Source organism: Ornithodoros turicata, chromosome 5 (assembly GCF_037126465.1).
Source record: "Ornithodoros turicata isolate Travis chromosome 5, ASM3712646v1, whole genome shotgun sequence".
Taxonomy (NCBI): Eukaryota; Metazoa; Arthropoda; class Arachnida; order Ixodida; family Argasidae; genus Ornithodoros; species Ornithodoros turicata.
In genome coordinates, this window is record NC_088205.1 from 37,281,251 (window position 1) to 37,288,582 (window position 7,332).

The 7,332-nt window shown below is 46.9% G+C and overlaps 1 long non-coding RNA gene across 1 annotated transcript; it reads left to right on the plus strand.

The window, feature by feature from the left end:
* Nucleotides 1-296: 296 nt before the first annotated feature.
* On the plus strand, nucleotides 297-7,012 carry LOC135395534 (uncharacterized). The gene is made up of 4 exons (XR_010423150.1): nucleotides 297-366; nucleotides 6,502-6,609; nucleotides 6,665-6,819; nucleotides 6,881-7,012. It is a non-coding gene; the product is annotated as an uncharacterized LOC135395534 (long non-coding RNA).
* The last annotated feature ends 320 nt before the right edge of the window (nucleotides 7,013-7,332 follow it).

A 7,332-nucleotide genomic window follows, 5' to 3' on the forward strand; every position in this document is an offset into this window, starting at 1 on the left:
GGCAGTGACGTCGATTTTGTCGCTTCTCGCGTGTATCTGCCGCGTGTCGCTTGTTATGGGATTCGGGCTTTACGCGTGCCACGAAAAGGTTAAAATTTCAAACCGACCAATGAGCGCTCGCATACCAGGGGAGCGGCCGTAGGAGCCAATGGGATGCTCTCGGTTGAGAACTCGCGCTTCGACGTAAAAATGTTGACGTTTCATGACGTTTGATGACGCGAAAGGCTCGCAGCGCCTCACTTTAGTCCGCACAGGAACTCGCGAGTTTCATCCCCTTGGAGAAACCACGGGATGGCGCCAAAGTCCAGAGAATGCTAGTAGACGGCAAAACCACTATTTTTATGCGTAGGTATCTGGAAAACTACTGTAAGTTTGTCGAATTTGTTGATTGAAATCGGTTCCTATACTGTTACTCTAAGGAATGGCACAATTTGGCCCAGATATCGCAGTCGTGGGTGCCGTGAGAAGCGATTTCGTTGCATCTCCCATAGACTGCCATGTATAGAAAATCTGACAAACTTTAATTCGCCAAAATTCAGTGGTTCGCTTCAGGCCTCCAAATATGTGTCATTCCCTAGATAAACTCGACTAGAGAAACTAGAGAAACTAGATAAACTAGAGAGGAACACGCCCGTACCTCTTTCGTGTGGATCTTTGGCGTAGTTTACGAGATCCCTACGAACAAAAGTTCCCCATTGACTTTCTTAAGTAGTGAGTGCGCCTTAAAAGTGGACGCAAAATTCATTTGGTTGCTAAGTCGTCAGGGAATATCCTATTCTATCAATCCATTCCAGTTTCCCGAAAATGTAGGCACCCTGTGAATACAGGTAATATATAGCTTGGATAGCCTGGGATTAATAGCGAACTGTATTTTGGCTCGTGATTGGCCAGAGAGCTCAAAAAGTGGGTGGGGCTCCAGCTATAGGCAGGTCCCATTAATGGCAGGACTCCCTTTGGCATACACGGTACTGCTCCTCTGCTCCTTCCCAATACTTGGTACTGCGTGCTGATGTGTGTGGAGGGTTTGCCTTGCCGTTGTGCCGCGTATGCGTGTGTTTGAGGTGTTCATAGTAACAGAAATTCTTGTTGTAACTACAAGGCACGACACGAAGTGTACGTCAACTACTGGAACGTAAAATCCCAGTAAACCACCGATGTCCCAAGGACGTCTACATGATGTTACCCTCAGGACGATGAAGACATCCTGAGGACATCCTGAAACATAATTTTGACATACTTGGGACGTACTCAGAACTGCCAAAATAACATCCGCGCACGTCCCAAGGAAGTCCATAGTACGTCAATGACGACCTTTTACGGACCTCTAGTGGACCTTTTTCCCGTGCCTTAGCCAGGCTTACTGGCGTTCTCTGAACATTACATCAACACCGCACAGCAGTGCGTATCAGTGGCACAAACAAGCAACATTAGATCAAACACTTTATTTCGTATGAAACTGAGCGTCATAGCATCGTATTACCTCACCAGGTATTATATCACAGCGTAACATGACCAGCATTTTTTTTTCGCATTATTATTGAGAACTTACATGTCTTTGAAAACATGATGTCCATGAACACACACAGCATCGGTCCACAAGGGGAAAAACTTAAAGGTATATGCCCGCAATGTCCGAAGTGCGACGCTGAAACATATGTTGAAGCACTGGCATAACCGACGACCATGCTGCACTGTGTTTCGTACAACTGGAGATTTGCGATGTGTCCAGCTTGCCTTTCGTGCGCAAAAATTAACGCTATCCAACTTCGGCTATATTCACTTTTCGCCACGGACTCCCTTCCCTGCCGCGTCATGTGAGCTTAACCTGCAAGAAATGTAATTTCAAAAACACTGCTACAGCAAAATGTCACTGTGAAGTACGCATCGACGTATACGCATACCTTTAGACACAGCGCCTATGGTTGCAGTCTGCAGTAGCCTAGCATTCTCCCTATCAACAGCCCTATTGCCTGCGAAGACGGGAAACGCATGGATAACCACGTAGTAGGAACGTGAATATCTCGCACATTCACTACGTACCTTCAAAACGGGTAAAATCTTGAAAATGACGCGGGCGACGCCACTTGGAGATCCATAATTCACATTCATCCGCTACGACGTTTCCACACATCTGTAAAAGAGTCAACAAGGTGCGACACATTGTACTTCCCTGCAAATTCTTTATTAAAATCACACAGCATTTTTTACATACAGTGGCACAGCCGTAAAGGCTTGTGCTGCCGTGGAGCACATGACGAAGTTGCACGGGTGAAGCGTATGCCCAATCTGTTTCGCAGTAAACACAAGTCATTGAAGAGCTCTGAAACGCACTTTAGCGTAACTTACCTGATGTCTTTCAACATTTCTGTGACCTTCCCACGTCGTGAGTGTGCTGTCCCAACCGCGTTGTTCACCGCAATGAATACGTCGAAAGTATCTGAAATTCATAGATTAGACATTAGTAACGGGGCCACTGACGATGTTGCATCTTCACCTTGAAAAGTGCTGGTAGGGTCACGAGTACACCTAGCTGAAAGATAAAGCATAGGGTAATAGGAATCAAAAGGGTAATAATCACGCTGCTAGCATAAAGTAATAGAACCCACACGCTAGGAATGATACCAAACAAAAGTTGCACGAATCGTACAAACATAGAACTAACCTTTAATCTAAGAAATCGCAAGGCTTCTGGACCTATCTTCCAGGGTGCACACATAAAAGCACCCCCAGGCAACACTAGTAGGGCATAAAAACACATTCACAACAGTTCAGGGCACCAGAGCAACGACGGAACGCGAGACAACGGGAGCCAGAAAAAGGCGTGCGAACGCAACGAAGCTTGCAAGCGAAATGGACGCCGCCCGCAGCGCAGAAACGGCAGGAAGGCCACCCGTCCGCCAGGCCATGCCCCAGCCAGGCGCTCCTCGGAATGTAGCAAGGGAACGGAAAGTCGCGCGAAGACGGGACCAACGCTATCGGAAAGAGGACGTTTTCCTCTTCAAAAACACATCTCAATCACCTTCATACGCCAGCAAGAACCCGATATCGAAAAAAATGCCCCAGGCCCATGTATCAGAGAACCGCCGTTGCCACGGTGTTCTAACTCGAGAACCGAGAGGGATAGAAAGATGCGGCAAGTTTCTACGCGTTTCCCATGTCGAGTGCGTGTTCCCATTAAAAGGAAGTCGGAGCCGCCGTGGGCTGCAAGCCTGAAGACAGGGACAAAAATCGGTGAACGGTGGTCGGTGTCAGGAATTTCGAGAATGACGTCTTAACCACTGGAAATCGACGGCTGGTCTCAATTGGAAAGTTGTAGAGCAAGGAACAGAGCACGCGCACACAAAATTTCGACTAAATCGGACATCGGGTAATCGACTTACGACACCGAAAAGTGGGAAGCGTTTCAGGGTGGCTCTAGCCAGCCTCGCAGCTCGTCATGCTCTTAAGCCGATATCGGGAGAACGGAACATCGCGCGCCTGCGGGACAAACGCTGTTGGAAAGAGCACATTGAGACCTTCATAACGAAGGCAAACATGAGCATGTGGCAGCAACGGGAAGGCTTTTTATTGGGGGGGGGGGGCGGGAAAGCCGCTGGTCCCATGTATTGGGAGGAGTGTGAACGCGGAATCCTCTAACTCGAGAACTGCTAAATTTAGAGAGACGCGGTGAATTTTATCACGTGCTCCGCGTCGAGAACCTCGAGAACAGTGGGTTCTCCAAGCATGAACCCTGTCCGAGGCGAACTTCTTTCCAACAAGGGCACTGAAGTTCGGAAAAACGAATTTTACTAACGCGTCTCCGCCTACGAGTTCGAAACCACTACAGATCAGTTCCTGTGTGATTTGCGCGATCACACAGCTAATCCAGGCCCGTTCGGACCTGAATTTTGGTCTCGACCCAACAGTCCGGGCGGGATTTACAAGACTTTAAAGGTGTCAGAAGCACCGACGGTTGCCTAGAATGTTCAAATATCTGGACAACCGCCAGGATTCCTCACAAGCCGCAAGGTGCACGCGTAGGGGGATGGAAGGGAAATTCGTCACAAGAAACAGCATCCCGATATCGCCGCTGCAGGCCAAGATATTAGACACGGGAACCCATCGCGAAACACCGCGATGTCACTCTGACGAGGTTAAACCATCACTGGATGGCTAAAAGACGCCGCGGTATCAACCGCCACCTCAAGTGGCATGTGCAGTGCTCAGTTGGAATCTCTATGCATATCTGATCTATTCTGACCGATGATGTCACTACGGTGCCGTAGGGGACCTAGGCACATTCTTCTTATTTGTCCATGCTACCAACCTTCCCGAACCGGGCTCTCTCAGATCCTTAGTCAGTTGGAATTTCACCCTTTCTATCTCTATGAAAATTGCTTGGCCCCTGGTGAAATCCGGCCCATCAACACTCTGTGATGAGAGCTTTTTTGGTCTTTTTAGACACGTCAGGACTTCGATCCTTATGGTGAAGGGGCACATTTCATCGCATTTTATGCCAGTGGGCTCGGGTATCCACACTAGCGACGAAACTCCTCATTATTAAAATTAGAAATAAAGTTGTTGTTTTATTGATACTCTAGGCCAATTCCTTCAATTGGTTTCGCATTCTTTGAACTGGTGCAGTGTGTACAAACCATGTTGGATTACATTAAATCAAGTGGAAATCAGCGTTTAGCATTTATATCCATTAAGCCAATTCATCGAATTGCTTCTTTATTCCGTGGGTACGGTCTTCGCCACACAACATAGTGGAACATGATGTCGCGAAGGTATAGCTTCTCTTCAAAAACCCTGATTCTGTCAGTGAGGAACTTGTACCTGACGGCTACATAATGAACGAATTGACTGTCTGATTTGTGTTTGGATCTCGTTGGAATTGTGGCGACAATTCAATGATGTTATGTCTTCTCGTTCCGGCAGGGAAGCACATCTGGAGATGTAGTTGTGTGTGTCCCGTTCTCCATGGAGATATTGCAAGAGATATCGAGGTCTTCTCGGCCTTCCCAACTACCTTTATTAGCACTACAGTAAAAGGAAACAGAAGCTAGATACTCTGGTACATCTGCTAAGCTCGGACCATGTCGGGAGTTTCTTTGTAAATTCAGATGAATAATTTTTGTGCGTTGCCACTTCGGTAACACGGATAAAAATTAGTGTCACTGTTTTAGTTTCTTGCTGCACGCTGTTGAACGTTATCATAAGGATACAAAAATATAACGAGCATCGAAAGTATGTTTGTATTCTACTTCTAAATCAACATCCGATCGGGACGCCATTTCGAAGTCCCAGCGATATCATTAAAATACATCCTGGCTAGACAACGCTAGGACGTTTCGAATTACGTCTTATTTACATTATTGGGACATTTTTCGCGGATCAGGACTTCGTGATCTTTTCAGGACGTCCCTGGGACATCGGTGGTTTACTGGGATCTTGACACTGTCGAGCTGGTTACGTGGTACGCTGCGGCGACGCGAATGTGGTGCGCAGACAGGTGGACGCGCTACTTTTAAGTAGACGCCGGTTGAAAATGACTCATCGTAGGTCAACGCTTTACCAAACGCTGCAACGAAAGTTTCGTCAGACTGTCAAATGTGCGTGAGGAAGCTTCCAGCGCTTTTTCGCATGTTGCTTCGACGGCTTTGCCCACATCTGTTGACACGACACTTGGAGCTGCAAAGAATGAGCAACTGGAGGAAACAACCAATTTCTACACAGTGCACCTTTTTGCATAATAAAACAATGTTAAAAATGCACGAGTCTGAGTCTTTCTGGAGAAATATAGAAGTGTGTAAATTATGTCAACATTAAGTTGGCCTTACGAAACAAAACTGACAGAAATATAAAACGCCAATATAAGTCCCCTGCACTGCCCATTTTGATCCCTTAATGTTAGCACGGGACATCCCTGTGCGCTACAATGGCGCTGTTTTTCTGTCTCATTCTGCCCTTCTCTCACACATAAAACAAACCTAAAAAACCTAAAACGGATGTCCATGGGATGTCCGAATGTCCGTTCTCAGATATTCCCCGGACATCCATAGGAGTGCAATGTGTTGTTGGGGATTTTTTCGTTGCGATGTGGCATATAACAATGATGCCAACCAGCTCGACGTTGAGTAAGACATTAGACTAATATCTAGCTAACAATCTGATGCGTACTGGGCCGTCTTCTATATGATGACAAGAAGACCCAAAGTGGGGTTCGAACCCTGGAACCTCCAATACTGAACGTGACAGACTAACCACTAGACTAATTCGTGTTGAGAGCCCGTCTCTATCACGTTTTCATATCGCGAGGTTCGTGTGTAAACGCGTCCAAGCATGTCCAAACACGTACATGGACGTTATAAAGAGTGAGAGGAAAAGGGTTACTATAAATGTCAAAGCGATAGTTTGATCGTCATTCTCGTCTAGCCTCCACCATGCTCAGCTTGGTGGATCCTCGTAAGTAATACCCATGACGTCATCGTCGGAATGTTTGAAGAGTTTCGTTTACAGTTTACAACAACTTTGCGGTGCGTGAAGTCGGTTTTTTCCCATCTCCCGTATTTCCGGAGATTTCCGCCCGCTTCTTCTGCACCAGCTGCGATGGATTGTGATCTAAAGGTACGCTTTTTCCTAATTTTTATCCGTTCTATAACCGATCACTTTTTTTTTTCAGAACAAAAGAATTGGACGGACCGACTGATACGACCGTCTCTCAGCTGTCGGACGGTACCGTTCGACGTGCATTGCGAAGGACTTCGACTCGTAAAGGAAGAAAAAGAAGATGGAGAAGATGGACCATCAGTGTCACTCTGTGACTGAAGAGAGACTGTGCGTGTGTCTGTGTTTTTTAAAAAACACGTGTTTCTCAAGCTCCTTTCTCTCTATGCAGATTACGAATGGCTACTGACGGGAGATCTGCCCCTGGTCCTAACCTTCAAGCCTCCTCTGAAGACGTTCTTTTTGCGGATCGGCGATTAGCTGAGAACCTGTCGTTATGGTGGTCTCTGGTCGAGGAACCCCAGCCATTGGCTATGCTCGAGCCTTCGTCCGTATTTGGGCTGTCTTCCCGGCTACGAAACCAAAGCTGGAGGCTAACTTTCTCTCTCTCATGTAACCTCTCACGATAAATAAAAGAACAAGGTTGTACTCTCATTCCGTCTCAGTCATGACGCCCCAGCAGAGGTTTGCAACCATTGTGCAAACGCGAATGTATCGGGACTTGCTGCGATTACGCGATTATATTCACGACGATGGCTGCGAGGGTTACTTTCGCTCGATTCTCAAGACGATACCCTTACGTCTGTTCACCACCAGTGGGAGGATTGCAAAGAAAATGTAGCG